Below are 19043 nucleotides of genomic sequence, written 5' to 3'. Positions count from 1 at the left end.
AAGGTAAGAAAACTGCACCCGAATGTATGATTGTGATGGGACTAAGTGCTCCCGAGAGTTGTATTGTGTCATCGTTGGTATTATGCCAAGGGACACGTATAAGCGGTCTGAGAGTACCGTTCATGATTTTAGCGCACGGGGCGCGAATTGGCCATTTGAAACCAGAAACAATAGGTTAACAGAGGGAGCAGCTTGTGAGCGCTAGCCCTGGTTAACATCTGTGTTTTATGTATTTTGAGCTGAGATGCTTAGTATGTGGTATACTTGAATGATGATATACTTGAATTTATGAGATGCTATATGAGTAATTGACTTGATTGCTAGTTGTTCATGCTCTATTATTGCTATGTTTTCTTGCTGGGCCTTGGCTCACGGGTGCTTCGTGGTGCAGGTAAGGGCAAGAGCAAGCTGGATCAGGCCTGAGGTGGAGAGCTCCGAGGTGAAATGTACATAGCCAGCCGTTCGATCACCATGGTCGAGGAGTGTGTCAGGACAGAGATTACCTAACTGCTCATTTTGCCTTAGTATGGCTGTTAATGTACTTAAACTTTGTAACTTTTGTAAATGGCTTTTAAACTGTCATTTTTGGGATCCCATGTACATAAACAATGTTTAGTAATGAGAACATAACTTTTGAGGCCAAAACGCTTTTAACCCTAGTACCTCTACTGTTTCAGAACACGTTTTTACTTTAATGTCTTGAATAGCAAGTCTGGCACTTTATAAACACACAGTGTAACGGTCTTGGCTATCCAGGGCGTTACAACTTTCTTGGTCGTTATGGTTGTGAGTGGCTCAGCCTCGGCCCATTTGGTGAAGTATTCGACGGCAACCACTCCAAACTTTACACCACCTTTTCCTGTAGGAAAATATTTGATTAGATCTATCCCCAAAACAGTGAAGGGCCATGGACTCTACATCTGCTTTAATTCGTTGGGAGCTACTCGTGGGATCTTAGAAAATCTCTGACACTTGTCACATCTCCGCACGAACTCCATTGAGTCTTCATTCATGGTTGGCCAGAAATAGCCCTGCCTTAGGATCTTTTTTTACAGACTTTTCCCCCCAGCGTGGTCCCCGCAAAAACCTTCGTGCACCTCTTTCATCAACTCTTTGATTTTCTCCTTGGTAATACATCTAAGAAGTGGCAGTGAGTATCCCCTTCGGTACAGGATCCCATCAACCAGGATATACCTAGCAACTTGCCGCTGAAGGGTCCTGGCTTTGTTTCTGTCCGCTAGTAGCACGCCTCTTGACAAATACTCTACATACAGTGCCATCCACATATCCTCCATCTGGATTACCAGAGTGGTTTCTGCCGCTTGGATGCTTGGTACTGATAGTCGTTCGACTGGCACTATGTTCAGAGTATCGGCATCCTTTACACTTGCCAACTTTGCCAAAGCGTCCGCATTGGAATTCTGATTGCAAGGTACCTACTGGAGACTGTATCTTTTGAACTGGGCTAACAATCCTTTGCTTTGTTTAGATAGGGGACCATCTTCAAATCTCGCGCCTGATACTCTCCCAAGACTTGATTCACCACCAGTTGCGAATCGCTATAGATGTCAAGCATTTTTATGTTCATCTCCTTGGCTAACCGCAATCCAGCGAGTAATGCTTCATATTCAGCCTCATTGTTAGAAGTAGCGAAGTCAAATCTAATTGCACAATGAAATCGATGCCCTTCCTGCGTTATCAATATCACTCCTGCTCCTGCGTGGGATTCGTTAGATGAACCGTCTGTGAACAATTTCCACGAGGGTGCTTGGATTTGACATTCAGGCTCACTGGGCTCTTCAGTCTGCTAGCCACCCACGATCTCTGTGAATTCGGCAATGAAGTCAGCCAAGGCTTGTCCTTTTATCACTGCTCGCGGCAAGTAAGATATGTCGAACTGCCCGAGTTCGACTGCCCACTTTAGTAATCTTCCTGCAGCCTCTGGCTTTTGTAGGACTTGCCGAAGAGGCTGGTCGACCAATACTGTAATTGGATGAGCTTGGAAGTAAGGCCGCAGCTTCCTAGAGGCCAAAACTAAACAATAGGCTAACCTTTCGATGGGGGGATACCTTAACTCTGCTCCGATCAGCCTTTTGCTTAAATAATAGACAGCCTTCTGCACACCCTCTTATTCTCTTACAAGAACAGCACTAGCGGCGTAATCTGTGATTTCCATGTAGATGAACAAAGTCTCTTTATCGACCGACTTTGACAGGATGGGTGGTTGCGCCATATGCATTTTTAGCGCTTGAAAGGCCTGTTCGCACTCATCTGTCCATTCAAATTTCTTATTGCCTCTTAGTAGATTGAAAAATGGGACACACTTGTCTGTCGATTTCGATATGAATCTACTAAGAGCAGCAATCCTCCCGGTTAGGCTTTGGACATCCTTCAACTTTACTGGCGACTTCATCTCGATCAGGGCTTTTATTTTCTCGGGATTAGCTTCAATTCCTCTCGAGTTAACTATGAATCCCAAGAACTTCCCTGATCCTACTCCGAAGGACCATTTAAGAGGATTTAACTTCATCCGATATTTATTCAAGACGTTGAAGCATTCCTGCAAATCCCTTACATGCCCTTCCACTTTCTTTGACTTAACCAGCATGTCGTTGACGTAAACCTCCATGTTTGTGCCGATCATCTCCTTGAACATGTGGTTGACGAGTCTCTGGTAAGTCGCACCAGTTTTTTTCAAACCGAAGGGCATCACCTTGTAATAGTAGAGCCATGTATCAGTTCGAAAGCTACTGTGATCCTCATCAGGGGGATGCATACTTATTTGATTATACCCGGAGTATGCATCCATGAATGAGAGGATCTCATGTCCTGCAGTAGCATCGACCAGCTGGTCGATCCTGGGAAGTGGGAAACAATCTTTGGGGCAGGCTTTATTTAGGTCTGTAAAATCCATGCACGTACGCCACTTTCCATTTGGCTTGGGCACTAGTACGAGATTAGAGACCCACAATGGATAAAACGCCACCCTGATGAACCCATTCTCCTTCAGCTTCTCGACTTCCTCTTTCAAGGCCCTTGATCTATCTTTGTCGAGCAGCCTTCTTTTTTGTTGCACTGGTGGAAAGCTTTTGTCGATGTTTAGGACATGGCAGATGACTACAGGATCTATCCTGACCATGTATTTATGCGACCAGGCGAAGACATCCTGGTTCCTCCTTAAGAACTCCACCAATGCTTGTTTTGTTGTTGTCTCTAAGATTTTACCGACTTTCACAACTTTGGTCCGATTTTCCTCATCAAGTTGGACCTCTTCAAGGTCCTCGATGGGTCCCACTTCTTCTTCAAAATCCCCAAAGCGAGGATCTAAGTCCCTATTCTCACTTTGGGCAACGCCCTACTTGGTGAGATTATCACCTGAGCAGGCCTGAACATCAGTTTCCATTTGCAACTCCTTTCCGGTGGCATCTCTTGATACACCCTTCTTTTCCTTGGTGATCGAGGCATTGTAGCACTCCCTCGCTTCCCTCTAGTTTCCCAACACGCATCCAATCCCTGCGTCCATTGGGAATTTCATGGCGAGGTGCCATATGGAGGTGATGACTCGCAGATCGACCAAAATTGGCCTCCCTATCACAGCGTTGTACGCCGAAGGACAATTAACTACTATTAAAGTAGTGAGTAATGTCCAGTTAGTAGGTGCAGTGCCTGCTGTGACTGGGAGTCTAATCGACCCTACTAGGGCGAGCCCTTCTCCGGAAAAACCATAAATGGTTTGGTTGCATGGCTCCAGGTCTTTCACAGACAACTTCATCCTTTCCAGCGAGGACTTGTATAGGATGTTGACCGAACTTCCTGTATCTACCAGCACCCTTTTCACCATCATGTTCGCGATCTGCACGTCCATGACCAGCGGATCGGAGTGTGGGAATCACACGTGCTGGGCGTCGTCGTCAGAGAAGGTGATCAGTTCCCCCTCTATTCGAGCCTTTTTTGGTGCTAGATCCTAAACACTCATCATCTTGATGTGCTGGTCGTGGAGCAGGGTTCGAGCATATCGTTCCCTCACTTTCCCACTATCTCTTGCAAGATGTGGGCCTCCGCAGATGGTGAGTAGGGTACCTGCCACGGGGGCTGGCTGTAAAGGTGGTGAGTGTTGGTGTGCAGGCGCTGACTCGTTGCCACCTTGAGCTTCTCGCTGAGAACCTCCCGCGGCTCGTACATATCTTCTTAAATGTCCCTGTCTTATCAAGAACTCAATTTCTTCCTTCATCTGGTTACTCTCATTAGTGTCGTGCCCGTAGTCGTTATGAAAACGACTGAACTTTGTTGAATCTCTCTTGAAGATATCTTTTCTTATGGGTGCGGGTCGTTTGTAGGGCACACTTGAGCTGGTCGCCGGGTAGACCTCGGCTCAGCTTTCAACAAGGGCAGTGTAATTGGTGAATCTCGGCTCATACCGATTACCTTTGGGGTGCTTACTCTCAGAGATCGAGGGTTCATTGCTCGCCCTCTTTCCACCATTCTTACCATTGCCATTCCTGTTGCCTTTGTTGTTGCCATTGGGCTTTGACCCGTTGGCGGCTTTGGCGGGCTCTTCCTTGGGCCCCTTGTTTTTTGCTGGCGATTTCCCTTCATTGGCAATCGCATCCTCGAGCTTGATGTACCAATCAGTTCGATCTAAAAAATCCTAGGTACTTTTAACCCCATGCTTTCTAAGGCTACTACAGAGGGGAGAATGGCGCCTAACCCCAGCAGTTAGGCCCATCATCTTGCCTTCATTGCCCACAGTCTTGGCTTCAGCTGCAGCTCGCATGAAGCGTTGAACGTATTCCTTCAAGGGCTCCCCCTCTTTCTGGCGTATCTCAACTAGTTGGTTCGCCTCAATGGGGTGCACACGACCCACATAGAACTGTCCGTAAAACTCCTTCACAAACATCTCCCAGGAGACTACACTCGCAGGAGGGAACTTAAAGAACCACTCCTGGGCGGCATCAGAAAGTGTCGCTGGGAAGATCCTGCAGTGAGCATCTTTAGAGACTTTCTGAATGTCCATTTGTATCTTAAACTTGTTGACATGAGATACCGGGTCTCCATACCCGTCAAAATTTGGCAGTGTCGGCATCTTGAACTTACTGGGGGTTTCTGCCACAACAATCCTCTGTATGAAAGGGGTGCCTCTCCTCTGATCGTACTCAATGTGTGATGTTCGCCCCTGACCAGTTGCTGCACAGCCTGGTTCAGGGCATCGATTTGAGCTTGAACAGCTTCCGGGATTGCTGGGGCCTCTGGTGCCAGCGGAATGTACTCATCGTGCCTTTCTCGATGGTAGTTGAGTACATCCCTCAAATCATCGTCACTTTTTCGCTGCTCACTGGCTCCGAGCCCACTAAAGATGTTATTCTGCCTGGGCTGCCCCCCAACGTTATGACCAGCTGGTCGGTCTTCTCTAGGTGGGGGGCTCCTACTTCCACCTCTCTCTTCATTCCTCCGACCAACATTTCCTTTGCCAGAGTCAGCTTCATTGTAGCCGTGGCCATCTCTGAACCGTGGCTGGCTATGGTAGGACCGATTATTCCCTCTGTTGCCTCCTTAGGCTAGCATTTCCTGAGCATTAGGGGGAGGCCTGCGCTGGTCAATGGGTCCCTGTGCATTGTCATGCCGTGGGGGCCCCCTGACCGCAGAGCCTGTCTCTAAGTTCCTCCTGTTGGAAGAAGGACGCTGCCCCATGCTCGGTGGATGTGGCTCTTCACCCCTTGAGCATCTAGGGCTGTGGGGCTGTTGCCCGGCCCTATTCTGCCTTGGGCGCAGGGGATTGCCTCGACCAGCTTGAGACGGAGGCTGTGGCTCAGGATCCCTAGGTGGGACATCATCCTGAGGCGTAGGTGGCTGCTCCGGCCTCTGAGGGCTTACTGGCTGGAGCGGAGGGCTAGGATTGGGACCCCTTTGAGGTGGCCTGTTTGGTGGCTGATCTGGCTAGGAGGCTAGCACAGCCTGATTCCTATCCAGCTGGATGGCTGCTTCAAGGGCTACCATGGCATCCCTCTGTCGACGGTCCATCTCTGCCTGCCACTCGCTCAGCTCCTGGCGCTGGTGCTCTATCTCCCTTTGCTGCGACGCCGTTTTCTCGGCAACATTCTCTTGATTGGCCCTCAGATTGGCCAACTCATCTTGCAACACCCCCAGTGTTGCCTTCAGGGACATAGAATCCAACTCCTCCTCATCAAACTCCAAATGAGGTTCGTCTTCAGCCACATTTGGGGGAGGAGGCTGGGATGGTGCAGCAGCAGCCTGTGCAGTCTTCTTGGTAGTTTTTGCCATTAGATTCTTTGTCAAGCTCTCAACGAAATCACCAGAATGTTGACCCTCGTTTTGGTCAATGACACAGAGTCAAATAAACGACAGGAGATTAGTACGATGCTTGAGAAAACAATCTAATGGAAAGTAAAGGACACAACGAATTATAGTGGTTCGACCTCAATGATTGGTAATGACCTATGTCCACTTGATACTATTATTAATATTGAGCTTCAAAAGTGTGATCAAAGAACTAGGGTTCCTGAGTTTCACAGACCTTAGAAGGGAAGACAATACAAATGATGGATAATAGTAATGAAATTCGGAAAAAGATCAAAAGATCCCCCCTTGAGCTATTTCTTGTATATTTATAGGCTTAAGGAGGGTTATAGGAGTCAATTAATCATATCTTTCCTTAATAAACGGATCTTCAGGTTATAATGAAGAGATATTCTCAGATATCATTACAACTGTACAGATTTATTCATATATACACGAAGTATACGACCAGTCTGGTCGTATATAAAACTTTCCTCCGCATATGGAAGTATCTCTGGTCGGTAGGCGAGCAGCATCTCTACCATGTGTCGGCCACGTGTCAAAAATTCTTGCCACGTCATCAACAACTATTTGTTTTTGGATAAACACCCCTCGACCTTGGTGGCCGATTTGCTAACAATGTACACCTCGCCCCCAGAGCTCTCCAACTCATGGTCAGCTCATCTTACCCTTGCCTTTACCTGCACCACGTAGCACCCGTGAGCCAAGGCCCAGCAAGAAAACTATAACAACATAGCACAATCTATATTGATAGCCAAATAGATCATAGAGCATAACCAAATGATTTACAAGACATTAATCAATTATCCAGCAAGCCATAGCATTCACTTAATCAAGAACACCAGTTGACAAACCAATGATCCAACATCCAGATATTCAGCATATCATATACGTCAACTAACAACAGTACATATGTCATGCAATAACAAGGGTCGACACTCTTAGGCCGCACCCTCTGCAATTACCCACTATCTTTGGCTCACTTAGGCCAAGCCTAGTGTTATATCCACTGACTCCGGCCAGCTTAACCGAGCTCAGTGATTAATAAGCTGTCCTCAGCTACCAGTGGCTGAGCCACACCCTGTGCACAAGTATTGATTTCGGCACTCTTAGGCCGTTTATTACATGTCCCCATGGCATAATACCACCTCATGACAATCATATAATTATATGGAGCTCTTAGTCCCAACATGTTCACATGGTTTATCACAATCATATAACAGTGCATACGAATATAGGGAACACTTAGTCCCACCCAATCCACATAAATGGGTGCAGTTTTCTTACCTTTAATTCCAAGTGCTTTGATTAAGAAAGACGACCCCTGAGCACGATCCTGCCCCAAGCCCAAGTGTACACTTAGTCACAACCATGATAAAGGATTCCATCAATAATTGTATAAAGGTGTCCGGATAAAGTTCTAGCCTCCAGGACATCGAACTCCACCAAACACAATTGTGGGATCGATCCTGAGCACCCTAGGTTAGGTTACCGCACTTAAAATCTCCAAAAGGCCAAAAATACCTCTAAGGGCCGCGACCCAAGCTCCCTATGCCGCGGCTTGCCCCCTGACCAGAGGCCCAACCTCACCAAAAACCAGACACGGGCCGCGGCTTAACACTCCCCATGCCGCGACCCGCCCTTCTTCTCTAGCACCAATCTGCTTCGAAGGGCCGCGGCGCACCAAGAACTAAGCCGTGGCCTGACCCCTTCGAACCCAGAAAATCTACCATTTTAACTCTCAAACCTCACTCAAATCCACCCAAAACCATCCTAATGATATAGTCCAATTATCCCAAACATTCTAACATGCTTCCAGTAGCATAACCCAGCAAGAACTTAGCCTAGAAACTCATCAAAGTAACATTTTAATCTCTGAAACCCATAAGCTCAAGAACACCAAAAGCAGCCAGGAAACACATAATTCAAACACTAAACCATAAATTGAAGCTTACCTTCACTGAAGAACCAATCCTCCAAGAAATGGCTGAGCTAACTCCCAAGTCTTTTGCCTCAATTCAACCTTAAATTCAAACCCAAGAACTCTTAGAATCCAACTATATCTACAGAATTTAGCAACCAAAGATGTAACTCAACACTTACCTCAACCCTTGATTAGATCCTCTAGCTAACCCTGAGCTAATTCCAAAGCTTCAACTCAATTTTCCTGAGTTTCCAACCAAGTTCTTCCTTGTTTATGTGGTTCCCTTGAGAAAGAGAGAGAGAGAGAGAGAGAGAGAGAGAGAGAGAAAGAAGGTCGGCTTGGCCTTGTTCTACCACTTTTAGAGTTTGTTTAATCTATTCTTAACTGATTAAGTCAATACTGAGGCTAGGGTACCGAAAACGTCCCCGAGGGAAAAATGGTAAAATTCCCCAGTATTCCCACCTAGGCTTTCTAACCTCAAATATATCTCCAATTATTTATTTTCATAACTCAATAACCCAAATAAATGTCCACTACCCAAAATACCCCTTGACTCGCCCCGAGTCAGGTATCGGGTCCCGTTGTGACTTTCCCTCTACTTGCTCCCTAGGATTGCCTCGTGCTGAAGGCTGCAAATATATATCCACATAATAATGTGGTGTCAACATTTACCACAAATAATCACATGTATGCCCTAATGGGCCAAAATTATAATTATGCCCTTACAGACTAAACAGGGCCCGCATGCTTATCTAGTACTCATAAACATGCACTCCACATATCCATATAATCATAGGATCATGCATATCACATAATCATGAATTTTCACCATTAATTCACATAACTTCCAATTATGCCCTCCTGGCACACTAATCAATGCCCTTAAGCCTTATTAGTAATTTTGGGTTGTTACAGTGTTGGTACCCTTGCTAAAATAATGGTGGAAGTGGAAATACCTTGAGTTGCACTGAGAAGGGTTTGTCTTCAGGTCAAACTGGAAGTGGATCTCATGAGGCACTAGAGTAGCCCGTTTTCTGCGGTGATAAATAATGTACAGTGTAGATAAGGCCAAGATCACATTAGGAGCCAGTTGAGAAGGACTAATACCAAAATAGTCTGTAACACTACGGAAGTATGGATGAAGAGGAAGTAGGGCCCCAAACTTAATGGCAGAATGTGTCCAAGCGCACATACCCAGAAGAGGGTCCTCAGCTCTGTCATCTGGACCAGGGATAATAATAGACATGCCGGAGAGGTCAAAGGTCTTCCTTAAGTTCTTTACCTTTTCTTCAGTCATGTCAGAGGCCGCCCCCTTGAACCAAAAAACCTCATAATCAGCAAGGCGAGGCTCCTCAATTAGTTTCCATATGATTTTACTGGTGAAGGTGGCCCCATAATCGGATGAATTGAACTCCTTTTGTCATTTATTCTTCTGCTGTGCAACTAGAGAGACCGTCTTGCTCTTGGAAGGAGGGCAAACCACCCTAGGCTAGAACCTGTAAATAGAATTCTTCTGTGAATGAGTAGCATAGCGATGAGAACCCTCAGTATGTTCTTGTTGAGAAGAAGATTGATGGGGAACCCGACTAGTATCTCGATGCAAAGGGCGTTGCGATGAGTCTCGCCAACCTGACCTATCCCGCTGAGAAGAATGACTCTGCTGAGATGTGCCTTGGGAGCCACGAGGCATACTGTGTTGAGAAGAGCCAGGCAAGGAGCCCTGAGTGATGTGCCTGGCAATATGAGGATCATCTTCAGAGGGTTCCCGAGTCGTCTGTTTTACTCTTGCCATTGGAAAATACCTTTTTCAAGAAATCGTCCTTGCTGAACAAATATAAAGCGGAGCGAGGAAGAAACCTTTTCACCATTTCCAAGAGCTCCTAGGGAGTACGCTCACTTGCTGACTTCTCTGATGAAGAGGAGCTAGACATCTGCAACAGAAGAAAAATTAAGATTAAAGTTAGTAAATGAGCATAATGAAGCCAATATCTGGGGGCATATCCATGAACCAAGGAGTAAAAGTGAAGAAATCAGGAATAAAATTCTATATAGAGGGTTGGCCCAGTGAGTCTAAGCCTGGGCCGACCACCATGAATCCATCAAATTGTGAAGCAAGAAAAATGGGGCATAGGTGGTTAGCCTACCAACTTAGGCCGACCACTACGGGGATGAAAGCCTCAGATTAGTGCCAGAGGACCGTTCAAGTCTCTAGAAAAAGTAATTTTTACAGTACAAGGAAGGCCCCCAAGGAGATCAATTGAGGTGAAAATTTTATTTTTAGGGTCCCAGGTGGTCGGCTTATGCTTGGGCCGACCACCTTGAATCCCTAAAAATCGCCTTAGGCAAGAGAAAGGAGGTACTCGTCCCATGAATCTCTAAGGGTGGTGGCCTAGCCCTAATTCTAGGCCTGGAAATCGCCTAAGGGGAGGGAAAAGGAGTTGATGGACCCGAAACGGGTATGTTTTAAAAATTTATTTCGCAAGCGCACGAATCGTTCATATAGAATAGTGATTGTGTAAGCAAGGATGTCGAACTCAAAGGAGTTGTCTAAAATAAAAAAAAGAAAGCTATTTTAATCCAAAATTAATAAATTCTAACCTAGCTCCAAAGATTGATGAGTTTTAATGTTCTGAACATAAAATAAAAGATTGAAAATAAAGCTATTTAAGACAATAAAAATAAACCAATAATGATTTGAATATAAGTGTTAAAAGAAAGATTATTAAGATACTAGAATCCACAAAATGTAAGTTTAATAATACTTATTAGTATATTGATTCCCAAGTTTTAGTGATAGTTAAAATAAGTCAAACTATAATTTTCCAAATAGATTTATAATTTTAAGCACAAATTACTTCTAAAGAGTAGGATTTTTCTTCACTTTTCAAAAAGTATAATTTTAAAGTATTTAATGTGAATCAACCTAATGAAACAACAAAAAATCAAATAACATTATTTATAAGGCAAAACATAATATTTTTGTTCTAAGCATTGGATGTGTACAATTTAATGACAAATCTTACACAATGAATATTATGTTTTGCAAAGTGAATAACAAAGTGCATATTATCTAACAATCCAAAATATGAGATATTAAAGATGAAAGACATATATGAAGAAGAAAATTCCATAAACTTTGTTGCATTACAAGGGAAATCAACAAACAACATAAATACTATCTAGTTACATATTGTTTCATCATCACCTTAATAATCTTAAAAAGATTAAAAACTCATAACTAGAATAGAAATTACAAACCAAAAATTACAAACATAAATAGGAAAATTTGGAGGAGGAACCCCCAATTTTTTCCTCTAAAAACTCATAGAAACATGACCAAAAAGAAGAAAAAGATGAAGAGAATGGAGGGTCTTGAAAGTGTAGATATTGTAGTGTAACCTCCTCCTAAAATAAGCACCCCCAAATGGTCTTGAAAATTTCCTATTTATAGCCAAAATGAGAGTATTAAAATAATCGATTTAAATTAATTAAATTAATAATAATATGGCAAATAGGGGTAAATTTTAGGTGTAATGATGATTTTGGGGTAAAATGTATAGAAAAGTTTGGGTAAAAATGTGGTATTTTGGGACAAAGGGACAAGGGTGAAATTGTTGGGCTCAAGACTCATTTTTTTCTTTTGTTTGTTGGGCTAGCAGCCAGCTTAGGATGCCATTGGGTTGAGAAAATGGATGGTGGTCCGTTGGTTTTAAAGGGGTAGATGGCTGAGGAAGCTTGGAGAGGCGTTGGGCCTGGAGCTGGGAGCTGCTGGAGGAAGGCCCAGGTGCTGGGTGTGGGTGCTTCGGCTGGGCCGAAAGGAGGCGCGGGCCCAAGTGCTGGCTGGACAGAGGCTTTGGCTGGGCCGAAGAAAGGTGTTGGGCCTGGGCAAAAGGAGAATTGGCTTGGGCCTTGCTTCAAAATCATCAATTTTTCTTTCTTTTCTTTCAAAACTAACACTTTTCTTTTCTTTTCTCTTCTTTATTTTCAAGCACAAAAATGCAATAAATTCCCTACAAAATAAATATAAAATAAATCATAATAAAATATTTTTAACTATAAAATAAATCAAGTTAATTCTTTGAAAATATTAATTATAACTTAATTTATATTTAACATTTAAGTTCAATAATACAACATTTTTTACCTCAAATTAAACAAAAATAATTCAAATAATTAACTACAACATTTTACAACAAAATAACTATAAAAACACACAAAAGTATATAAAATAAAAATAAACCCAATAAATTAAAAATTACTTTAAAACTTAATAAATCAATTAAAAACTCAAGAACTAAGCAACAATTATCATATAAAATATGGTAAAATAACTCTATTTTGTTGAGTTATCAGGACTACTCAGCCCATGAAGCTCTAGGGGTGGTCGGCCTAACCCTAAGTCTAAGCCTGGAAATCGCCTAAGGCTAGGGAAGGGGAGCCCTGGAGGTGCTCGACCCAAACATTGTTCCTAAGCCTGGAAATCGCCTAAGGCAAAGGTTGGAAACTCTGAAGGTGCTCGGTCCAAACCTGTTCCTAGGCCTGGAAATCCACAAGGAGAAGCCAAGAGGTACTTGGCCCATGATTGGGTGCCATGGAGGTGCTCGACCCAAACCTGATCCTATCCTTGGAAATCGCAGGCACTAGAGTTTGGAGGCCCAGAAATCGCCTAAACTAGTGAGTGGTTAGCATAGGGTCTTGCATCCTTGGAAATAGTCCAGTATGGGGTTTATAACCCTGGAAATCACCCAGACTAAGGAATTTTATAGAGAAATCTTGATTAAAGTAAGTCAATTATTTTGGATCAGGATACAACGAAACAAGAAGATTCAGACAAAAATTCCTCAAAAATGTAGAGTGTTTCTTATAAATCTAAGCACATTTAAATTAAATGACATGAAGATTAGAAGAAAGTACTTACCAAAGATCTGAGTTTGATGAGGAACTGGAGAAATCAGACTTGGATCTTGTTTGAAAGTGGCGCATAGAGCAGGAATGAGAGGAGAAGACCTACTTATAACCTTTCAGGCAGACAAGATATTTTTAGGAATTCAAATTTCCTTGAAAAATATCTGATATGGTTAAATTTTAAATTCCTTGAAAAATATTTTTTATTTTTAGGAATTAATATCCTTGAAAAATATATTATATTTATAGGACTTTAAAACTCCTTGAAAAATATGTTATATTTTTAGGATTTCAAATTTCCTTGAAAAATATATTAGATTTTTAGGAAATTAATTTTCCTTGAAAAACCTAATTATTTTTAGGAATTTTTAATTGTCCCTAAAAAATTCGTACCGAGAAAATTATCGATAGTTAAAAAAGTACTATGTAATGTCACGAGGGACTTGACTATTTAAGTACTGCTACAGTATGTTTCTCGGGTCAGGATCAAGTTTACCGTAATGTTCAAAACATTACAATAAGCTTGGGGGGCAAATGTTATCCCTAAAAAATACGAGGATGACGTGGCGAATGAGAATGCAACACGTGACATCACAAATTAGGGAAAAACGACAAAGTATTGAGAAAAGACCGACGGACAAAAAAGATAGGTCCAGGACCTATGGGAAAGTCGACCAAGCCTAAACCCCCTAAGGGTGGTCGGCCTGACCCCTACCCCTAGGGGTAGTCAGCCTGACCTCTACCCTAGGGGTGGTCGGCCCCAGTATGTCCAAGGATCCCTAAGGGTGGTCGGCCTGACCCCAACCCCTAGGGTGGTTGGCCTGACCTGCTCAAGAACCACCTGGGTGGTCGGCTCAAACCCCCAAAGTACACTTCACAAAGAAATACTCAATCTCGTTCAAACTGAGATCAACAGGCCTAACACCCAGAAGGTCACAGGCCTAGCACCTATAGGATCAACAGTTCCAGCACCCAGAAGGTCACAAGCCTAGCACCCAAGCTCGGGTCTTCGGGCCTAGCACCTAAGTCTCACATACCAACAGAGACTTAACATCTTCCTCAGAGGTTTCTATCGTGTATTATCCACCACAATCTAGAGAAACAACGAGAAGACCCATAATCTCATAATCATGGGGAGGTGGACACGTATCTCCACTACCTGATAATCGTGTACCAAACCACGATCCCAGAATTACTGGTCATATAACAGCCCCTGGGTACTATAAATAAAGGACCCAGGGCTTCATTTGAGGGACTTTTTCCCTTGGACTCTCTTTTCTGGATCTCTTTTTCTGGAATTTTGGGAGAAAAATCTTTTTGACGAGTGAACTCATCAGTTCGTACTTGTAATTGTCGATCGAGTAATTCAATACTAAAGACTAAGTGGATTGGGTTATTACTGTTCATCAGAACAGGGCTGAACCAGTATAAAATTTTTGTGTGTTTATTTAAGATAATTGTACTCTATCGCTTATTCTATTTACTTCGTTCAAAAGGTGTCGTAGTATACTGTACATACGACCGTTGGCAAATTTCATAGGTCAACAATTTGCAATCATTGATTTAACTTCATAAAATGTACAATCATATATACCTTCAATGGATCCATATTTTAAATTGATGATAACTTCACTATTCTACATCCTTTATGGGCTACCAAAGTTTTCTCCCCAAGCTCATCACTCAAAGTCTTGTGTTGTTTGTGTGACGTGCATATTAGATTCATATCTTGCCAAGCTTGATGGCATTCAAAATGAAAACCTTCAAGTTATCTTGTATGAAACTTATTATGGCCGTCAACCACCTATTCATGTGTTTCGAAATCTAAAACACTAAGGAGGATATAGATGAGAGTCAATACAATGGAGCAATGCATTGGATTTCAGGGAAGTTTTCTTTTCCTTTTCTTTTATTTATACATTGGGGACAATGTTTAGATTATGTTTGGGAGAATGGATTTGATTTTTATTGCTTTTCTCATTGTAGATATAGTTTGTTTAAGTTTAAGTTTTTTTAGGTTTATATTTATTTTTATTTTTGTTTAGAGTGTGAATCAAGTTGACAATGATTAGCCAATGATAATATGATTGAATGATGTGTTGTATAAATTGAATGAGAATACAGCTATAAAAATATGTATGCTTGGTTGAATAGTTCTTTCCATTTTTACTTTGTCCACTTAAATAATTGAGAGCTTAATCAGGATTTTTGATAAAATTTGTGTGATTGAATTTTATTTATGCTTGCTGAATTTTGAAAAATAAAAATAACATTGAAATTGGTTTTATCTTAGAACTTGTTTGCTTGCTTTTTGAAACGAAATCCTGGATTATGCATGCTTAGGAAGATGATTTAGGAAATTCTTTGGAACGTTTGAGCCTTTCAAGCCAACCTTGATGTATTAAATCCTTAGTTACCCATTTTTTAAGCTTAATGTGAATTTATTTTTACACTTATTTCGAGCCTGTTTGATACTTTATTTTTTTTCATCCCTTTGATGTATAGGATGAGCATATGAAAAGTGATTAGGGGGATGGTTTGTAATGGGGTTTATATTTAGAAATTTGTGTCAATAGAAGAAAAATTGAGAGAGAGAAAAAATATTGAAAATAAACTACACTCCAATTGAAAATATAAAGAAATAAGTTTGGGGGAGTGTAGTATCATTATAAAAACATGAAATGAAAAAAAAAAAAGGAAAAATAGAAAAAAAAAAACATGTGTATAAATTCTCTCTCAAAACAAGAAATAATGAGAAATTTGGGATTATTTTTGGGTTTGTAAGTTTGTCATAAGATTGGTTTGTATGCTTATGGTATGTTTGACCCTAAATGACTTTCTCATCTACCTTTACCTAAGCCATTCAATTATAAGCCATGAAAGTCCTATTGATTTTTGAGCATGTGTTGTCTACTTTAGTGGAGATTTGTAAGTATAGCAAGTTTATGAGATAATGATTGGTTAATTGACCGTAATGAAATTCTCTCTCAAAACAAGAAATAATGAGAAATTTGGGATTATTTTTGGGTTTGTAAGTTTGTCATAAGATTGGTTTGTATGCTTATGGTATGTTTGACCCTAAATGACTTTCTCATCTACCTTTACCTAAGCCATTCAATTATAAGCCATGAAAGTCCTATTGATTTTTGAGCATGTGTTGTCTACTTTAGTGGAGATTTGTAAGTATATCAAGTTTATGAGATAATGATTGGTTAATTGACCGTAATGAAAAAAAATTGGTGAGCATGAATTGATTTAAATGCATTTAATTTATTAATCATGATTATGAAATATTTTATCTTTGTTTGAACTTAAGTGAATTGGAAAAATATTTTGACTGAAATGGATTATTGGTTGATTTTCCTAAAGATTATATAAGCATATTATTCATAATATTTTGAGGGTTAAATTGTTGTTGTTGGCTTGATTCATTTGTGTTTGTTGTTTTAGGTTTTTAGTTTGATTTTTGTTTGTCTTTTGCATTCTTTACTCGAGGGTGAGTAAATGTTTAGTTTGAGGGAATTTGATATGATATATTTGTAATACATTTTAGTTAGATTTTTTTAGTTTTATTATTTTTATTTTATATTTTTAGTTCTTTTTAAGTGTGATTGTTGTATTTTGTCATTTGTTAAATGGATATTTGATAAATATTTCAAAATTTATTTAAAATATTATCTTCAATCAAGAGAAAAACAATAAAAAAGATATTTATTTGAATTGATTGGAGAAGATAAAGGAGAATTCAAACTTAAATGGTTAGAAAAATCTGAGATATTTTGAATCTAAGACAGTTTTAGTATTTTGACCATATCTCACGACTCAGTTATTCGATTTATGTGTTCTTGGTGGCGTTGGAAAGCTTATTTGAAGACCTACAAAAGCTTCTTTCACATGAAAAGTACGTTTACATGGTGATATTCGACCTACAAGATTACGCAAGCTAGAGTTACGGGATTTGAAATTCAAATAAAGATATTTTGGAGTATTATCAAGTAACAAATGGAAACATCTAGAAAACTCTTTTCACAACATTATCACTATAAAAAGAATGCTTTAGACTATTTTAGATCTCCCTCTTTCTTCTTGACCTCTCTCTATTTCCTTTCTTTCTTCTCTTACTTATTTTTCTATTCTTTTCAATGAACTAATTACACTACTACAAAAAATGCTTTTTAGGACTCGTTGGGCGCGAGTCCTCTATTTGAGAGCCTTAAAAACTGAGAAAGTTTTATTTTTAATTTTTTTTAAATTAAATGGTAGTCAAAGCTCTCGTTGGAGCTCCGACGATGACGGCGGCGCCACCACCCCATGGTGGTGGTTCGGTCTGATCCTTTAGTGGGGTTTAAAGCCCAAAGGACAAGGAATGCATTGGTGGTGGTCATTTGGCTTGGGGTGGCTCGAGGTGGTCGGAAAATGCCCAAAACGTTTTGGAAACCCACATGGTCGCCGAACTTTGGAGGCTCCGTCGACTAGGCTAGGGGGCGCGTGAGGCCATGGTCTCGCGGGGCTGGGGGTTTCGGGGGCCAAGGAATGTCGTGGGCCGGCGCGTGTAGGCCAGGGGTAGTCGAAGCACCGCCGTTCGGGCTGGGTAGTAGGGTTTCATGAGAGAGAGAGAGAGATAATGGGCTGTTGTTTTTTTTTTCTTTGTGATTTAATATATATAAAAAAACTTTAGTTAAAAAAAAATATTCAAACTTTTAGGACACGCATAAGTTTTTAGGGCTCGCTTTGCGAGTCCTAAGAGAAATTATTTAAGGACTCTCAATGAATGTCCTAAAAAGTTGAGGAACTTTTGTTAAAAAAAAATTCAAACTTTAAAGACACGCGTGAGTTGCGAGTCCTAAAAGAAATTCTTTAAGGACTCTCAATGAGTGTCGTAAAAAGTTCAGGAGATATTTTTGGTGCTCACATCTAGGTGAGTGCCCTAAAAAAGTGTCCTAAAAGCATGTTTTTGTAGTATTGTTTTCTTCTCTAGGTTTTAATGTAGTCTTTTGATACTCAATTATTATTCAATGCAAGTTTTATGATTTCTTCTTCATACTTGTGATCTATTCAATTTGTGTTTAATGCTTGTGAATATTTGATCACCATTTGCATGATTTATATGATTTTAATTCAAAATCTGAAAAGTGAGAGTTAAATATATTATAGTTGTTTAGACACAAATTTCAATATTGGACGAGAGTACCTGTATGGTTTGTGTAGTTCTTAGGTTTCTATGTTTAATGTCTGTTGTATGTTGAATCATATCACAGAGTTGTAGAAAGTTTGCATATAGTTTGAGATTTATATATCATAATAAGAATGTAGATTGGTTTAGTAAACCCGCTATCACAAGGAGAGAAAGAATAATAAAAATTGTATTGATGATATAATAGAGTGGATAAATGATGAAATTAAATACCTTAGGTTTTTCATCTATTGAGTTATATATTTCTTTTAATTTTCAATTGTTAAATTAGTTATTTTTGTTATTTTTCTTTTTATTCTTGAAATCCAATTTTTAGTAACCAAATAGACTAAGAAATTAATTCATTGGTAATTAATATTCAATCTTCGTGGGAAAGATGCTATATTTATCACTTTATTACGATTACGTGCACTTGCATATATAATTTTTGCAATAGGAATACCATCTACACCTCCCTCTAGTTCATTGTAATCCACACAATCATTGAATTCTTCTTCTCCACTCATTGGATCAATTTATTACTGCTCCCTGGTAGACATGAAAATACATGTGGATCTGTTAAATTGATAGAAAGAAATGACAAATACTTTGGGATATCCAGGCGTGCCTAACCATTTGCAATGGTCGAATTAGAATAATTATGCTACCCATAATATGGTTGAAGGTGAACCAGAATATCACTTGTCTAATTATCTTAAACAAATT

This window comes from Humulus lupulus, chromosome 1 (assembly GCF_963169125.1).
Source record: "Humulus lupulus chromosome 1, drHumLupu1.1, whole genome shotgun sequence".
Classification (NCBI taxonomy): Eukaryota; Viridiplantae; Streptophyta; class Magnoliopsida; order Rosales; family Cannabaceae; genus Humulus; species Humulus lupulus.
Note: the sequence above shows the minus strand (reverse complement) of the source record.